Source organism: Rattus norvegicus, chromosome 15 (assembly GCF_021556685.1).
Source record: "Rattus norvegicus strain SHRSP/BbbUtx chromosome 15, alternate assembly SHRSP_T2T, whole genome shotgun sequence".
In the NCBI taxonomy this organism is placed as follows: Eukaryota; Metazoa; Chordata; class Mammalia; order Rodentia; family Muridae; genus Rattus; species Rattus norvegicus.
In genome coordinates this window covers 13574041-13593135 of record NC_141548.1, presented here as the reverse complement: position 1 = coordinate 13593135, position 19095 = coordinate 13574041, and the positions used below count along the sequence as shown (strand labels likewise).

General features: G+C 42.9%; 1 long non-coding RNA gene across 1 annotated transcript; it reads left to right on the top strand.

The window, feature by feature from the left end:
* The first annotated feature begins 15638 nt into the window (after positions 1 to 15638).
* Positions 15639 to 18842, top strand: LOC102556466 (uncharacterized). Its single transcript, XR_015639103.1, has 3 exons — positions 15639 to 15693; positions 18329 to 18450; positions 18563 to 18842. It is a non-coding gene; the product is annotated as an uncharacterized LOC102556466 (long non-coding RNA).
* Positions 18843 to 19095: the final 253 nt, after the last annotated feature.

The window sequence follows — 19095 nt, the reverse complement described above, 5'->3', positions numbered from 1 at the left end:
CTTTTAGATGGCTGACTTATTGATGTGAGTTTATAATTCAGGCTTACAACCTTCAGAAGTGAGACTTCCCTTCAAAATTTCTGATGCATGTTTAGCACAGAAGAAAATTTGGGGGAAAGTTTAGCAGAATCTGTCTCAGCCTTAGAGTTTCAAAGCCGTTCACAAGGGAAAGAGTGCTGGTCCAGCTATTTCCTAGCACCATTCTGAAAGGCCATGGTGCACATGTGAAAGAACTGGAGGGGCGGGGTGTGTTCTGAGTTTTATGTAGTTAACGCTGGCTCTCCAGCATTCTTGTGACGTTTACTTTCTCTATAGAAGGCATATTAGGAACTTATAGTTAATATTCAAGGCATGCATAGGAGATGTTACCAAGCAGCCCCTTGGAAGGAAGTTGCAGTCACCATGGTAGCTGCTGCGGGCTGATAGAGGGAGGGTACCAACCACTCTTGTAGAAAGTACAGGGTGCTGCCTGACACTGATTGCTCTGACTTGAATATTTGTCCTTTTAAAAATCCAAATTTAAGACTAAGCTCTAGTGTGGCAGTATTAAGAAATAGGGTGTTCTGAGCCCAGTAAACAGGCCTGCCATCCTATCGTCATGGAACGCTGAAGCAGGGAGATACTGCTTCAAGTTCAAGGCCAGCCCGTGCCACTTAGTGAGAAAGCCTGGCTCACTATAAAGGTAAAAGGACTGGGCACATAGCTCAGTGGAAGAGCATTTGCCTGGCACGTTCAAAGCCTTGGACCGATGAGGGAGAAATGAGGCTCACAGAGGTGATGAGGTTGTGAGAGTACCGCTCAAATATATAGAGTTATCGAATTAGTACTGAAAGGATCTCTTTTCCTCTCTCGCCATTGGAGGACACTGAAGATGCCACTCTAAGCAACCAGCCCTCATCAGACTCTAAACTAACTAGAACCTTGACCCTAGGCTTCCTAGCCTCAGTACTGTAATGGGGACACTCTAGTTACAACTGAATTTCTATATGTGGCATTTAATCACAACAGCAGAATAGACTATGATGTATCAAAGGCTGTTTCTTCCCCAAGAGAGGACTCCATCACAGAATTTTTAGTCAATGGATGAGGCCTCTTCCTCTCCTTCAGGCTTGCCACTTCAGTGTCCTCCACACTAATAGAACAGAGCCAACACTTTCCCCCAGATTAGTCAACTCCAGATGCACCCATCCTCCAGGGTCTAGGGACTGTACAAGCTTCAGTGGGCTCAGTCTTACAGGCTTTTTCTGCCCAGGCAGCTCTTATTGCTCCCTTTCTATATCAACTCACATGTGCAAGAATCCTCACCATGGGTTTGTAGGGAGCATAAACTAAGTCACTACTATTTATGATATTTACGATGAATCTTAGGTGTTATCTTAATATAATTGATAGTCACTGGTGAAAGAAGAAAATAAAAACAGGATATAAGGATTACAAGGGTGAATAAATGATTCTAAACTTCAGAGGTTTTCATTGTTGACCTAACCAGATGTTTATTTATTCAGAAATGTGCTGTGGTTATCGTGTTGCCAGTCATGCACAGACTCCCTCTGTGTCTGTGCCATGCTTCTTCACCACCTTAGTGTTTTATCAGGCATTATGCAAGCAGAGGCTTGGCATGGGCTTGTCTATGAGCCTGTGCTTATCAAGTTCTCTGACTTTTAGTCCCTGATGCTTTAACATTGTGGGCCTGATTCTTAGGGACACTGCTTCTCAAGGAGTAACTGATTCCTCCTGACAGCAAGTGTTTCCCCTAAGTATGACTTTGACATACAACCAACTGTTCCAAAGTGTTCCCCGTGTCCTCCTTTATAACACTCCTAACTCCAAGCCAATGCTGCTGTGCCCTGTAAGTGCCATGTGCCAACCCTGTACCTTATAATTACCTCTACTTTCCAACCCTAAGCTTACTCTATGTGCCTACTCTGCCTCAGTCCATTTCCAGGAAACCACAGTAAGGGTTCCAGGTCATTGTACTGGTTTATCTTTACTATAAGCATAACTGGACTTAGAACCCACTAGGAGACACATCTATAGGCATGTATATGAGGGTACTTTAGAGAAAGTTAACTGAAGAGGGATGTAGCCAGAATGTGACTATCACTATCTTATGACCTGCGGGACCAGACTTAATAAAAGAGGGAAAGGCAGAAGAGTGTTAGCATTCTATACTCTCTGCTTCCTAATCCATGGAGGCCTGGGAAGTCCCAGCAGCGTGTGACAGTTCTATCATGACCCTATTTACGGGATCTTCAAATGAGAGCCAAAGTAGATCTCTTTTTCTATTAAGTTGCTCCCACCAAACATTTTGTCATGTAAAAAACAAAACAAAACAAAACAAACAAACAAACAAGACCATGATACAGCTATGTTCTCCATTTTGTTCCCGCTGCTTCCAGATGGTCTGCTGCTTCTTCGCATGGCTCTGTATATCCACATAACTTCAAAGACTTCCTGCTCATCAGCTTCTTCACTCATGGTCATTTCCTGCCTGAGTGTCTTTTGCTATCAGAGCCAAGTTTTAGAAGAGAGTTTTAGAAGAGGATTCGCGTCACACGTCCTCCATAAAGCCAGTTCCCACACATAAAGCAGTTTAGGTGACACTACTGCCTGAAGAGTAGAGAAACCATCTGGGTGTGCTGAACGTCACTGCACAGGTAACCCCACCTCTAGCCCATGGGACACAGCTGCACATAAAAACCTGACTTCCCACGGAATGCTGAACAAAATGTCATTGTTTTCTTAAAGCCATTGAGCTTTGAAGTGGTCTTTCATGCAGCAGCAGATCCCTGAAACAATGCCATACAGAGGGATTGCCTTTTGGTCTAGCAGAGTACATCTTTCCCTCCCACCAATCCAGGAAAGGAAAGTAGCTAACTTCAGTAATTCAACTCTGCTAACTGCAATGTTTACTAAGGGATCAAGTCCCATACAGTTGAGTGCGTGCGGCCTAACCTAACTCTACCTCTACACAGTAAGGCCAAGAAGACGATTTTAAGACTGAGAAAGGTAGTTGTCTATGGTTGTAAGGATAAGTATTCAGAAAGCAGTTGGATGCTATCCATTCAACAAAGTAATGGCATTAAGTTTTGGTTCTGTGGATCTATGACTTCTCTAGGCACACATTCTTGGTTAGATTTACCACACCAGGCATCAGTTCCCTCCTACTGATCAGGCCTTAAGTCTAATCATACAGACTTGTTGGCTTCTTCCAAGATAGTAGCGCCACTATTAACTACACTGATGGGCCCATTGTTAGCAACTGATGGTTGCTGAAGGAGACAAAGTCAGTTTTCATGATTAGGGTCCTTCTTAGGTTGCCTGAGTTCAAGTGGTCAGCCCTAAGCACATACGGGGAGCAGTAACTGAATTCAGTAGGTCTCACATAAATAATAATATTTATAAAGGACAAGGACATCAATTTGAGAGGGTAGTATGGGGAGATAGGAAGAGTTGGGTGGGGAGAGGGATGGATATAATAAAATATATATGGTACTAAATATAAGATTTTCAAAAATAAACATAGTAAAAAAGAAAAGAGGAGGGCTGGAGAGATGGCTCAGTGGTTAAGAGCACTGACTGCTCTTCCAGAGGTCCTGAGTTCAATTCCCAGCAGCCACATGGTGGCTCACAACCATCTGTAATGAGATCTGATGCCCTTTTCTGGTGTGTCTGAAGATAGCTACTTTGTACTTATATATAATAAATAAATAAATAAATAAATAAATAAATAAATAAATCTTTTTTAAAAAAGGAATAAGGAAATAAATAGCTAGAAATAATACATAAATAACTACATAAAGTCAATGAGCCCAGTTTTGCTCTCCCCTCATTTCACATAGGGGCTTCAACAGACTCCCTGTATTTGGTTATGGTAGAGGTTGAGGCCCTATACTGTCACCCAATTCCCAGGTAACTGACAATTTACCAGATCATGTCTTGGTGCTCTATTTTACTTTTTAGATTCTTTCTTTGTATTTATCTTGCTTGGAAAGCCAAAACGAATATGGACACTAGACATGGGCCAGGCTTTAGTGCGTTGCTGTCCCCCAAACAGTGCAATCCTGAACACCACATTTCAGCTTTCGTCCCCTTTTTTTTTTTTTTTTTTTTTTTTCCGGAGCTGGGGACCGTACTTAGGGCCTTGCCCATGCTAGGCAAGCGCTCTACCACTGAGCTAAATCCCCAACCCCGCTTTCGTCCTTTTTAAAATCAAAATAGTGTCATTTTTTAAAATACGTTTGCCCTTTAGCATAAAGTACCACAGCTGTATTTTGACATCATTTAAAAAGATCTCCAATGGCAAAATATCCCATCGTGCTGTTAATGAGCATTCATTTTGCACAACTGATCAAAAACTTGGGCTCTATTATTTTATTACAATAGCAATTTATTTTAATAGACAGAAGATTTAATACTTAAAAAAAGAAAGAAAGAAGGAAAAATAGAACTAATAAGACTGTTACAACAGCCACAGTGTCCAGCTGAGGATCTCGTCAACAGAGGACAGTTCTGGGCTTCTAGGAAGACATCATGCAGGTTACAGAGAGGCCCTGGCTATATTGTCATTAAAGAAGTTTTAGCAGTGTGGTGATTCAGGCTAAAGTTCTGATTCTGCCCAGATCCTTATTGCTTCCCAGGCAAAAAGAATCCGAGTAGAGGCAGAGGGACATTTTATATTTGTTCACATTGAATATGGGGAAATTAAGATCAAATACAACTATGCTTCTTAAGTAGCAACAGCTTTCAATTAATTTCATTTTATTTGGAATGGTTTAAATCATCAAAACTAAGCATTTTGTTATGTTCAATAATTAGAAACACTTTATAATCGCTAATAACTGTGTAACTAACCTCAAAGAGATAATGTGTGGTGAACTGAAGCAGAACAGAAAACACTGAGCTAACTCTTGAGTGAGTCTGTGGCCACATTTGAGTCTCCTTAATAGACACTCCTCCCTTTACATGGTTTCAGCTTGATCCCAAAGTAAATACACTCTGCCTTTTCACTATGATAACGATGACTGGGCTTTAGATCTGGCTCAGTAGTTCAGAGCACTGCTATTCTTGAAGAGGATCTTAGTGCAGTTCCAAGCAGCCACATGTGGCCCCTGACAATTACCTTTAACCTCAGGACGAGGAGATCTGATGCCCTTTCTGGCTTCATAGGTCACCTGGTGACTCTCTGTCTCTCTGTCTCTATGTCTGTCTGTCTGCCTGTCTCTCTCTCTCTCTCTTGTGTGCACGCACACACACACACACACACACACACACACACACGTTATTGTGAAAAGTATTCCAGAGTCTGATTCAAGGTGCATTCATAGCATGGCCTTGTGTACCACACAGGCATTTGGATATTTAGAGGTCTTGATAAATACTGCCGTAGCCCCTCCAGGGGAAGACTGTGCCATTTTGGTAGTGGAGGATGTGTTAGACACTCTATCACCTTATCATGGCTGGTATTTTACAAGAAAGATTCAATCTTGTTGCGCGCCTAATGTCCCGCCAGTAAGAACGACGCTCGGCAACAGGATTCTTCTGCGAGCAAGCCTTTACTGTGTTACAGCTCTTCTTAGTGTTACAGCTCTCTTAGTGTTACAGCTCTCTTGAACAGGGACCCCGAGCAGCAAAATCGCTCGGCTTATATAGACAACAGTATGCTAATTATCTCTCAGGGATTGGTGGGGCTTGGATCACCCCACTACTTGTCCTCCAGGGATTGGCGGAGAATGAATCACCTCATTAGCATATTAACGGTCAACTGACACCTGGTGCATAAACCGCACATGTGCAGTACCGCTGTTCACCACTAGAGGGAGCCCTAGCAAGGGGACAAGCCTGCACATGCGCAGTAAGTCGTTTATATCCAGACAAGGCTGGATGTCGGCGCCATCTTTGTTTCGCTGCGCCGCTCTCTACACAATCTCTTTTTTAAATTTCCACTTTCATTACAAAAGAGGCTAAATAATTTTTACAATTTATGTACCATTTTGATTTTCACCTATGACTTGATGATTCATAACATTTAAAAACCTTTTCATTTGTCTATACTATCATGTAATCAGAAAGCCATATCTGATTGGCTACTCATTTTATAAATTATGGGCATCTTTATGGAAGACTCTTATTGACTTGACCCAAAACCAAAAATGTAAGTCATGTGCTTTAGAGAACATACATTTTGTGTTGGTAGGAACCCAACATACTGCAGCTTCTATAGTCTAGCCCTCTTCAATCTAGGAAGGACAGGCAAAGTGCTGCTTTTTAAGGTGAAGATTGTTATGCCACTATAACAAGAACACTGAGCTTGGTTCCACTCTCCTGTTTGACTGACACTTTATATCAGCTCCACCCTCCTGTTTGACTGACACTTTATATCAGCTCCACCCTCCTGTTTGACTGACACTTTATATCAGCTCCACCCTCCTGTTTGACTGACACTTTATATCAGCTCCACCCTCCTGTTTGACTGACACTTTATACTTATTCTCTACTCCCTCCCAATAGTCTTTTCTCTCCCAGAAATGTTTTTATTTTAAGTTCAAAACAAACAATTTTATTTAAAGACAAAAGTCAGAATGCAGTACACTGATTACCAGAATTTTGGTATGAGCTACAAGCAAATGACTCAGATAAATGCATGGACATAAGACCCATGATGTCATGAATGTCCAATATGAGGTGTTAGAATATGTAGAGTTTGGGTAATCACAACCATCAAGAGTCCATGCTCTCAGACCATGGGAAACCTCTCCTAGGACTCAGCTTCAGTCCACACATGTCAAGATTTTCAGATCATTTTCCAATGCTTGGGCACGTTCTGAAAGAAGAAAGCTTTGATGTGGTCTCAAGAACATCAGGGACACAGGAAACGCCTGTTGCGCTGGGCTACTTGATCACCTTTTGGTATCTAAGCCTTTGGTTCCAGTGTGAGGAAGCTTCCCTCATTGGATGGGAAGTGTGTGCTGGCCTAACACTTATTTTGTTTCTAAGATGCAATAGTAGTAGGGACCAGCAAGAAGCTATCTTGAGAGAAAATGCTGATGGTTTCTCTTTTCTATCCACCCCTTGATCTCTCTCCCTTTTTAACTTTCTGGTGGCTGTTTCCAGCTTTGTGTCTGCAAAATGAACAAGAGCTCTCTGGTGACCAGCAGCCACCTTCTATGTTGTGTCAACAAGAGCTAATTGCATATTTGAACATTGTTCACCTGGAAATTTGCTTTAGGTTTTGATCCTACAACTTGAAGTGGTTGTTATGGCTACTTTATAATGGTGAATTTAATTCAGATTGCCCATCAAATGAACATTGCAGTTCTAAAAGGAATTATGTTCTATGCAAGGCACAGTGACTTCTTTGTGACTCTTTTGTACCTTCCAGGAGGCAGAAATCGGCACTGCAACCAATGCTGAACTTGTTTTCTGGTGGCGTCCTGGAGCACCCATGTGACCTTTGTACACTAAATAATCGAGACCTCTAATTGAAAGTTGATAATTTAACAATTCTCAGATGAGTTATCTAAGTCTTAATTTTTTCTTAACTCAAATTTCTTCTAATGCATCTGTTACATTTAGATGTCCTTCTTTCAGTATAATTTAGTATGCTTTTATTTATCCCCTCAAACTTTTCTTGTTTCTGCTTTTTAAATATGTTTAAATTTTTATTCATCTATTTTATATATATGAGCACACTGTGGCTCTCTAAGACACCAGAAGAGAGCATCAGATCCCATTACAGATGCTTGTTGCTGGGAACTGAACTCAGGACCTTTGGAAGAACAGTCAGTGCTCTTAACCACTGAGCCATCTCTCCAGCCCCCTTTTATTTTCATAGGAGGGACAGTATCTTTTAGTTTCATTACTTCTTTCTTTTCTTTATACTCCTTAGATATGAGTTCTGGGGGCTGTCAGGCAAATTTCTGGAAAGTTCTTCTCGGCCAAGTAATGAGTCCCTTCTGGGATCCAGCTTTAGATTCTTCTTGCCCATATTCTGTGCGAGATCTCTCAGCAGTGAGCCTCAGAACTTGTATTTACAGGGCCACTTAAGTAGTAGGCCCTTTGGGCCATGCTTCCTGGACTCTGCTTTGTAAATGCAATAATTTCTTGTCGCATCTCTAGGGTTGTCAAGCAGCTTTCCAATTTTTGACTCTGAAAATTCCACTTGATATCCAAAGAATGCAGAAAACAGAGCTAGAAGATTAGTAGTTCCAGTAATTAAAAAGGGAGGGTGGAAGACTGTATTAAGTTAGACTCTATTAGGTCAGGTTAGACTTTATTGGGCACAGATTAAGAAGAAGAAACCCAGGATTTTGCTTTGTAACTTCAATCAGCTATTACACAGGGCTATCAGCACTGGCCCTCTTGTCACTTGAGAGTGCCACCTGCTAGCTCTGTGACAGGACATTGCCCTCCTTGACAGCTACTTGTTCATTCACCCAGCTCCATGTTTCCAAGTGTGCCCCATCCCCCTACCATTCAGGTTTGCTTTCTTTTCTTTCTTAGAAAGAAGGGTCACAACAGGGGCCAAAATGAACAAATTATCCCAAAAGTCACCTAGCAAAACACTTATGGTGGCCATTCTTACTACTAGTTTTTAGTTGTGATGAGGTGTATGTTCCAAGCCTATTAAATACAGTCTAACTACCAACAGACTTCTCAAAATGCTGGGAGATTGGGGAATATTATTATTTATAGTTCATGTATGGGGAAATTGAGGCTTATCAAAATGAATAAGTTACCTGCCCAAAGGGGTGCAGTTAGTAGATGCAGAACATACGTTTAGGTTAGACTGACTAACACAGTCCCTGCCCTGTTGTTATGCTGCTGTAGTCATCGCCATGGTAAGGATTTGTGTCACCAAACTTAACAGTTGGCAGAACCTGTCTCTACCCCTGCTCGGTAAATAGGAGGCTTGAGGCTGATGTGTCTGACAGGGATTTTCTCTGGTTTGTGCTACATTCGTGGGACTTCTAGCTATACTCCCCATGGCAGGAAGAGAGCAGAGTGATTCCTTTCTCTTCTTGTAAGGCCTGGAGCATGGATTGTCACAGAATTCCCATCTCCATGACCTTCCTGCTTCTCGACAGCTCAATCTCTCAATACCGCTGTGTGGGCAGGTAGACACCAGCATGTGAGATCAGATAGGGAAAAATTCTCCTACACCAAGGTAGCTTTCTTCTTCAAAGCCAGTAGCACCTCTGACTTCAGTCTGCTCTGAGTCAGAGGACATTGTCATTTCTCCTGACTGAAAGCAAGTCACAGGTTGGAAGGGGCCTACACAAAGGCAAAACTCATCAGGGGTCATATTAAATTATTTCTGTTTCCTTTGGGAATCCAGTTTAGAGAGTTTACATAACAGGTGACAGAATGTCTGTACAGGTATGGTTTCAGAAATTAACCTTTCTCTTTGATCAAAAGCCTGGTATCACATTAGAATTGCCCAAGAACATTAACTAAGTGGCCCTATCCCCACAGAGGCTGATTTCTTGAGTTGAGGTACAACCTGGCCGTCACATCTTACAAAATATCTTCCTGATATAACCATGGAAGCTGGACTCCTCTAGAGAAAGTTTATAATTACAGCTACTCAGGACATTTGAAGCAATCCTGGGAGGGATATCATTTGCGTTCAAGGCAAGCCTGGGCAACGTAGTGAACCATCAATGTTTCAAAACAAAAAGTTAAACATGGTTGGAGATGTAGTTGTGTAACAAAGTACTTGCTAGTTTAAGAGGCCCTGGTTTTAATCCCCAATATCGAAAACATAAACTAGAGCTGGATGGCTCAGCAGTTAAGAGCACTGGTTGCTCTTCCAGAGGTTCTGAGTTCAATTCCCAGCAACCACATGGTGACTCACAACCATTTATAATAGTATCTGATGCCCTCTTCTGACATGCAAAAGTCTATGCAGATAGAACACTCACATATATACAGCAAACTAATAAAATAAATCTTAAAAAAAGAAAACAGAAACTAAATACCAGATAAATCTAGCCAGGCTGGGGAACACCGATCTATTACACTGATTTATTTTACAAATGTTAGGAGACTCAAGGCCCTGGTAAATTATGTCTTTTCAACATCCACATCCAAAGGACATCATCTTGGTTTCCTAGATATGACATGTATTCCCAAAACTTAGAAAAAGATATATTCTGCCCTGCTCATCAGTCAGGGTTTCTATGAGTAGTCCTGGCTATCCCAAAACTCACTCTGTAGACCATGCTGGCCTCGAACTCAGAGATCCTCCTGCCTTTCCCTTCCAAGTCTTGAGATTAAAGGTATGCAACACCATTACCTGACAAGACAAAGATACTTGTGGAATTTGCCATGAGAGTCCTCAAGAATAACAAATCTTTAAATTGTAAGCAGATTTAGCTAAAGTCAGGGCAAGTCTTTCTGTTGTGTAGACGGCTTAGTTCTCACATGATTTCCCAAACTGATTGCTGTCCCCAGGTTCCAGAGAGGGAAAATTTAAGTAAGTAAAACACTTTTGTAAAGTCGATAGCGAAATAATCTCTGGTGTTTGGGAGAAAAGTTTTTCGCCCTGTGATTTAAGCCATAGAGAATCCGATGCTTCTGTGCGAGGCTACATTGCATGACATGGACGGAATGGGTACATGGGCCTTGTTGCTTAGAAAGGTGGGCGGATGTGTGTCTGCAGTGAAATATCCTAAATCTGCAAGTGTTGATGATGCCCGCCGAGAACTAATGGATTCTCATCTCTGATCTGATGATTGGTGGGTAAGACCTGTCTCTGCTTTTGCCCATGTCTCCTTACTCTCCTCAGCCTGTGCTGCCGTGGGACCCATCATTGAACACAATGCTTTCTGAGTTTGGAAGAAAAGTGCTAGTCAGCAGAAAAAGCCACAGATTCCTAAAGGCACCACATTCTACTGCTGCCACTAGGGTTTAAGAAGCCTGTGTCCTGTGTGTATCTATATCCTGGACATGAGGCTTGCCTGACTAGAAACTCATTCTGGAGCAATGCGAAAAAGCTGCCACTTTGCTTGGCTACTGAGGTCTCCTCATGTTGTGCCCAAGATTATGGAATCCTTTTGGAGTGAAGCACAAAGATGACAGAGGTCCAGCAATAGAGGAATAGCCTTGTATGCTTGTTGTTCCTTTAGCAGGCGGCTACCAGTGGTAGTCATGAGCTAGACAAGTAACCTCAGAAGACTTTCCAGGTGTTGACAGTGAAACTGGTTGTCCTCAAAGTTCTCCACAGACAAGCTCGAGAACACGAACACAACTGCATGAGTTTGATCCAGAGCAAGAGCGAGTGTGTTACCTCTTTCAGACTGCAAACTCCTATAGTTAAACTGAAATATGTTTGCAATTTCCACAGCATCCTAAACATACAATTAAGCAGCAGGTAATCGTGACAATCACTGTGGAAAGTGGCTTGAGTCCCCAGGAGCCTGAAGGCCATAGCAATTACATTCCTGTTGTTTATTCAGATATTTTTCTCTACATGGCAATTTTCTCTCCTCTTCATTAAAATAGTTACCAGTCACTGAGAAATGTAGCCTCAGTCTGGAGAGATGCGTGAGTCAGAGAGGAATCCATTTATATAACCAGGTCTCTGGCCTGGTGCAGGGCAGCAAAACTGGAAGGCTGAGATGTGTCTGTCAGAAGACTGGGCAGTGGTGCCCTACTGCAGGATTTTACCTTAACCACCGTGTTATGTTTCCTTCTGGATTACTGAGAGAAAACACTGACCTTCCAGGGAGTTATTTCTGTTCTTCATTCAGGTGACAGCAGATGAAAAGGCAATTTTATTCAGACCTGTTCCTATGATAAGAAGGATCATCCATAACCTTTTGGTATAAGTGGATGATTAATAAAATTAGGAAGAAAACCATATGCTGGCAAGATGGCTTAGCAGTTGAAGCAAGGCACATGCTGCCAAGCCTGATGACCTGAGTCCTGTCCCTTTGACCTACATGATGGAAAGAGAGAACCAATTTCTTCAAGTTGTCCTCTGACATCTGTGATATGCCATGATCATCTCCCCCCCCCCCCCCTCAGATAGCCAATCTGAGTGCTCTTTCTAGGAGAAGACTATTTTTCCTGCTCTCCATATTCCTTAATTGCATAATTCCTTAATTGTAGGATGGAGGCCTTCTGGGCTTTTGTCAGCCCATGATGTCTTGTCTATTGGTGTCCTTTAGGCTGTCTCGTCAGTGAAACTGTATGGGTATAGCTTTGATACAGTCTCAGAGCAAACTCCCTGAACTTCTGCCTCTTAGACTCTTTTGAGCACTCTTCCATAGTGTTCCCTGAACAGTAGTTCTGTGTATCCATTGAGATTAGGCTCCATGTCTCTCCATGTTGATTGTTTGTGGTTTTCTGTAATGGTTTCCATCTATTGCAAAAAGAAGTTTCCTTAATGAGAGATGAGAACTGCACTTATGTGTGGGTTTAAGGACACATATTTAGAATATACTTGGGGGTTATGCTGGTTTAATAAATTGATGGCTGAAGGTTCTCCTCCAGTGTCTGTGATTTCATTATCTCCATGTAGATGCTAGGTTTCCATTATCAGGTGTGATTCCCCTCTCGTTCAGCAGGTTTTAATTCAATTACAGTGATGTTGTTTTCTACCCAGATATGTATGCCATTGCTTTACCCTTAAGGTTATCATGCCGTGCTGGTCACTGTGGTTCATATCCGTCCTAGCTGCGTATGACTGTTGGTTGCTTCCCTCCTGTAGAAGTTGGCGTGACACCTTCTCATACAGTGAAAGCTTGTCCTCAGTGGGCACTCATTCAGGTCTGTTCAAGCTTAGGGGGCTCTGGGCTATGTGTCTGCAGACTGAAGTGCATGATGTCTTTCATAATAAAAATTTACCATCCCCCTCTGGAGGGCAACCAAGGACAGAATCAATAATCTACAATGTTTAGGGAGTCACCTGGACTGCTCTGACCAACTCAAAAGGGGTCTTCTCATGCCTGATGTTGCAGTTTTTATTAGGTGGTCTTTGGCTCTCAGAGGAGGCATTGTCAGACTGATGGAAGTAGTTTGACATTTATAGTTTCTAGTTTCTAGTTCACTTGAACTATAAATGTATGTTTATACACAGACTTGCATGTATTATTGTTTATTATAAGGTAGATAGTTAATATTATGATTCCTGTGACTTGCAGACATGCTTACTGTTATTTTACCTTCTTCCCTTCTCCTTCTGTAGTTATTTTTCTCTCACTTTTAACTACACTTCCCATATTTTTCTCATTTTCCTTCTATTCCCCCCTTTATTGTTCCCCAGCCCCCGACAACGGTCTCCTTTTGCTTCCCAGTTTATGTAGTTACCCCAGGCTAAGTGCTTACTTCTGAAGATTTGGAAATAGCTCTGGGTTACCTCACTCAATAGGATCTTTTCTAGTTAGATCCATTTACCTGCAAAGCTGATGATTTAATTTCTCTTTATAGTTGAATAATGTTCTGTAGTGCATGCATACTACATGTAATTCATGACACTCTTTATTCACTCTCTATCTGTCATTTAACAAAAAATAATTTGATGGATCTTACTTGCCACAGACATAGTGTTGGAGGAATTGACATTAATGATGTGGTCCAGACTCAAGAGCTCATGGTGTAATACTTGTGTGACACATGTGGTGCAAACAGAACGAAAAGGTTGTAGGCTCAGAGAGAAATGGACTAAGGAAGGTTCAGGAAGACTGTCTGAATGTTGCTGATCCAAGTAGGTCCATCTTCAGTTCACTGTTTCTTCCACAAGGTGGCATGGGAAAGGCAGGTTCAGTGGAGGCAGGGAATACCCTGTTTGGATAGCTTCAACAGCTTTTCGGGGACACGGGGACTATTAACAGATTTGAAAGTTCAAAAGAAAAGCCCAAACTTGGCAAGGCATGAAATTATCAGGAACTGTCCACAGATATAAGAAAAGAACATGGGCCCTTCTGTGCCAGGGGAGTGAAGAAGTAACTGTGGATCAGAACCAAGAAAGCTCAGGCCTCTTTCTGCCCCCTTTAGTTACGTATTTGTGCATTATATCATTAAGTGTACCCAATATGAATACAAATAACTGTTAGGATCCGAGGAAGGAATATAAATGGTGGAAGGGAATTTGTGTTACACATAAAAAACAATCTCAGTGAAGGGATTCAGAGATGGGGGCCTCTGATCTGAGAGGCCCAGGAGATTATGGATTCTGTCAAATTGAAGGCCAAAGGCATCACACATGAACACTACTCTAATGTAGAACACTTCTCACCCCTCCCCTCCCAGGGTCTTATATATGCTAAATAAGTGCTCGACCACTGAGCTATCCTCCACCAGCCCCATATATATAATTTCTATCCAGTTGTTTTACACAGGCGGGCAGGCTATTGGTTATGATGCTATGGTGGTTTAAATATGCTTGGCCCAGGGAGTGGCACTATTAGGAGGTATGGCCTTGTTGGAGGAAGTTTGTCACTATGGGAGTAGGCTTTAAAACCTTCTCCCTAGCTTCCCATGAGACACTCTGCTCCTGGCTTCCTTTGGATGAAGATGTACAACTTTTAGCTCCTCCAGTGCCATGCCTGCCTGGACACTGCTGTGCTTCCTGCCTTGATGATAACGGACTGAACCTCTGAACCTGTAAGCCAGATCCAATTAAATGGTGTCCTTTATAAGAGTAGCTTTGGTCATGATGTCTCTCCACAGCAATGGAAACCCTAAGTAAGATAGATGTGATCATTCTCCTCAGTCAACACAGGAATTGAAGTGCCAACTAAACATATAGCAGTCATCAAGGTCCAGTATTCTCGAAGGTGCAGTGGGAGTTAACGGATAACAGACAGGAAGACACAATTGGTGTGGTAAGGAATTAGAGTTGAGAGCCATCACAATGAATCCTGCTAGCTTGGTATTCAGATACTTGCATATGAACTGTTTAGAGGCATGTATATGTACATGGGTTGCTATAACCATACAGAATCTTTCTCTGATCACTGAGAGCCTAAAACCCCACTATCAACCGACTCCCACTGTCCTGGTTCCTAGTGTCATTTCTAAAGAAAAAAAACAGGGAAACCTGAAGAGTTGACTTAGAGAACTGGGGAAGAAAATATACAAGAAGGGCATGGTTTGTTGTGCGGTACCAGATAGCACACAACCACTGCTCAGAAGCAGAAGCATGGAGCCTTCTGTGAGAGCTCCCAGTAGACAAGGCTAGACAACCTAAGAAAAAGGAAACTAGCACGCAAAATAAATATTCTTGTGTCTGTGATGATAAAAATGATTGAGCAAGTTAATAATCAAGGGAAGTGTCACAGTTTTAAAAGTCCCCCCAGGCTCACATGCTGGATGCTGGATCACCCACTGGGGGCACAATGTAAACAGCAGACCCAGCGATGGAAGGCAGTCCCTTGGGGCTGGGATGATGAAACATAAAACCTCCCATCTCCCTGTTGTATTATCACAGTATCGTGGCCTAGAAGCTGCAGAGCCAAGGGTCCCCTGGATCTGAGGGATCATGGGCACAAATGTGTACAACCAAAAGAGTAGAAAAGGGCTTCATTCCTTGAGTTGTTTATCTCACGGGCTTGTCACAACCATGTAAAGCTGACAATGGTGGGAGAAACAATGGTTTCCAGGAGGAATTCTAGGCAGTTGTGTAAACATTCCACCCTGAAGGAGGTAGAGCAGAAACCCTGTGGTGCTCCAGGCACTGCTGTCCAGGTGACTTCATAAAGCGTTAGCTCAGTTGTAGAAACCTGGGATACACACTGCATACCTATGGCTTGTCATTAAAATAACCATGTTAATGCTTTGTTTAAATGGGAGGAGGAAGGCATGAGCAAAGGGTGGTTATTTTCTGATCATTATGAACTGAGTTTCTGATTTGCCCTCAGTCCCAACCCCAACCCCATAACACAATGAACAACTATAAGCACTACTGACTTAACAATTTTGTCCATGCTGCTTTCAAGCAGGGTGCAGATTGGTGGGAGGAGTTGGGTATCTATGGAAACTAGCACAGTCTAAGTATTCTCATTCTGTATGAATTTGTATGAGATCATGAGATGAATGACCACTCTGCAGGGGTTTTTAAACCAGCCCTTGTATCTCAGCTTCCTGGGCTCATGCTGTGTTTCCTTCTGATGAGACTTAACCTTGTGCTGACAGAGGCAGCAAGAATACCAAGAACTGGGGCACTGACAGGACTTGGTCACCATCAGGCAACAGTGTCCTATTTCTGCTTAGACTCTGCTGCCTAAGTGCTCTGCAGATAAACAGCCAAATAGTGCCTCTCCTGCCTGTTGAAAAGCAATTGTTCCTAGGACTTACCCACACCCTACTACATCCATAGCCTAGATGTCATCAAACTTCTTTCTGATGCGCGCGCGTGCGCACACACACACACACACACACACACACACACACACACACACACGCCTGCACGTGTACACACCCAAACAATAGGTAAAAAAAATAGCTTCTGATATAGGATTATTTCTTTCAGGCAGTTTCAGTGCTTAGGATTGCTGTGCTGGTAAGCAAAACAAACAAGCAAGCTCTAAAAACCACATAGGCAAGTAGGATTTTTATCATTGGCTATGTTAAAGCCAGGAGAAGGTGGACCTCTGATTGATCTTATCAATAACTGCAGTTATCCTTGCACTTCTTCATTTTATGTGTGATGATCTTGTTACCTCATTGATTCAAAACAGTTGTTGTAACTCATGTCGCTGAGTTTAGAGGCTGAAGCAGCTGGAGAAGTACTGTGAGCTGAGAGTCTTCACAAACTCTTCTGATGGACCCTGATAGGAAATCTTTCTCAGACAATATCACAGGCCATTCTCAGACAATATCACAGGCCATACCATTTTTTTTCATTGACCAATATTGGTCTCATGCTTGTGCCTTATCTGACATAGAAAATGTCACCACATTTTGTGTTGGTCCACGTTCATCTCTACCACTGTCACTGCGCGGGTGCTGGGCTTTAGCGGAGCACAGAGACAGAGCTGCAGGCGTGGGAAAGTGCAGTCTGAGACGTGAGAAAGCCTGAGCTGGTGCAGGGGTCCCTGGGCCTGCAACGAGGCTGGGGCCGAAGGAGTTCTCTGACCCTTGGCCAACCCGGTGCCTCTGGGAAACACAGAAGAGCCAAGAATGGAGCCTGGGACCCACAGGCCGAGGACAGCCTCTAGTCTGGGGCAGGGGAATGGGGAGCTCCTGCTTAACTCAGGGGTTAGTGTTCTTAGCTTGGTGGAGATTGTGTGGGAGCACACAGGGGCCTTCTATAGGGGATTTAGCTGTGGCTCTGTAGGTGAAGGCCTTTCCGTATTACCCATGGCAGGGTAGATGAAAGAGAGAGTCTATGCTTCTCTCTATCATTTATTGGCTCTTCATCATGGAAAATGGGTGCATACCTTACCATACTAACTTCTCAGGATGGACTGTAGATTAAATACCTTTCGAAGGGAGGAGTGTCTGGGAATGGAAGCTTACTGGCTAAGCCCTCAGGACCTCTAGGTACCTCATTAGCATGGAGAACTCTATTCTGGTCCTACGTGACCACAGGTCACATTTCCTCATGTGGGGAGTGTGGCACATGTTCCAGGCCAGGAATCTGGCAGGGAGTGGGGAGTTGTCTAAGTCTCAGATGTGTACCCACTGAGTCTCCACCATGGTTTATTATCTCACAATTTTGTACTATGGTAGGTCTCTACCGATTAGCAGGACCAGGGGCCATGAACAGGGTGGATGTGACACTCAAGGGGTCCTGGATATGAACAGAACAATGGAGATCTACTTAACGCTGTTCCCTGATGGGAAAACTGGAGCACCTTTGACTTCTCAAAACAGATATTTAGTGAGATCAGAGGACTAGACAGATGCTAACAAGTCTTACCATGATCTGTTTCTGTCACAGACAATCTATTTTGTGATTAAATAGAACTCATACTCTCTATTCCTTCTGAAATTGGCTGAAGAGCTACAAGTTTGCTTTGAAGTGTTGCAGCCACGTTGAAGGCCATTATCTCAGGAATACAGAGGGAGAAGTTATCCAAGAAAGCTTTGTTATATAAATAAATGCCCACACAGAAAAGGCTTGTTGCCTTATTCAGATGTGGAATGTGAATGTGAAAGCAGAGGCAACAGCAGTCATAGTGTAACTACATAGACAAAAGTCACCAGCAAAGGGTTGGGATGACACAGAATCTGAAGGAAGCTGTGCAACCATTACATTGGCGATGTTGGATGTCTTGTTTCAGAAGGACTAAAAATGCAAGTCACTTTAACTGTATTTCAATTACAGCATGTTGCAGGGGATAACGCCAACTGGTGCAACCTTTTCTTCCTTCTCCAGAGCACAGCATGGAGGAGAAACGTCCTATCAGAATCATCATGTATCAGTAGGCATTCTGCAGAGAAGTTGCTTCAATCACTTTCTCTTGGTTTGTCAAAATGACAGTGACAGCCCATGGAAGGGTAAGGCCCTGGGATGAGGGTTTACTCTTGCAGCCTTAAATGTTGCTTTCTCCTTTTGAAGCACCTTAATGACATCTTTCTTTGATGATGGCTGGGGTTTCTCTACTTCCAGGGTCCCACTCAAGACTTGGAAAAAGGCTGCCTGAGGAGCTGGCCACCGTCTCTCTTCCAGGTGCTGGGCAGTGGGAGGCTTACAGACTTCCCTTGGGTCCTTCTGGAGAAGGCTTCTTGAAGCAAGCAGTTGGTGCTGGGTCTGGCTCTCCTTTCTCCTCTCATGTGTAACAAGTGAACCCCAGCAAGTCAGATATGTCCTGTTTCTATCCAATTCTGTGCCTATGTGTACCAAAAAAATAAAATAAAATAAAATAAAAGAATGTTTCTAAGGAAGAAAGGAGTCTAGATTCCTAGAAGAGTGTCTTCTCCAGCTGACGGCAGACACAGGAAGGACCTTCTGTATCTGCCTCCACAGCTCTGACCCCTGAGAAGGGAGGATGCATTTCCTTGTTTGTTGATTTGGGCCTCACTCATTCAGATGACTTACTGTGGGCCACTGGGTTGTTGGTTGTCAGAGGTGAATTAAGCAGAGGCTGAATGAGTGGTACTGTAGGCTCCCCATTTGTCACTTGCTGGGAAGACTATCCTCAG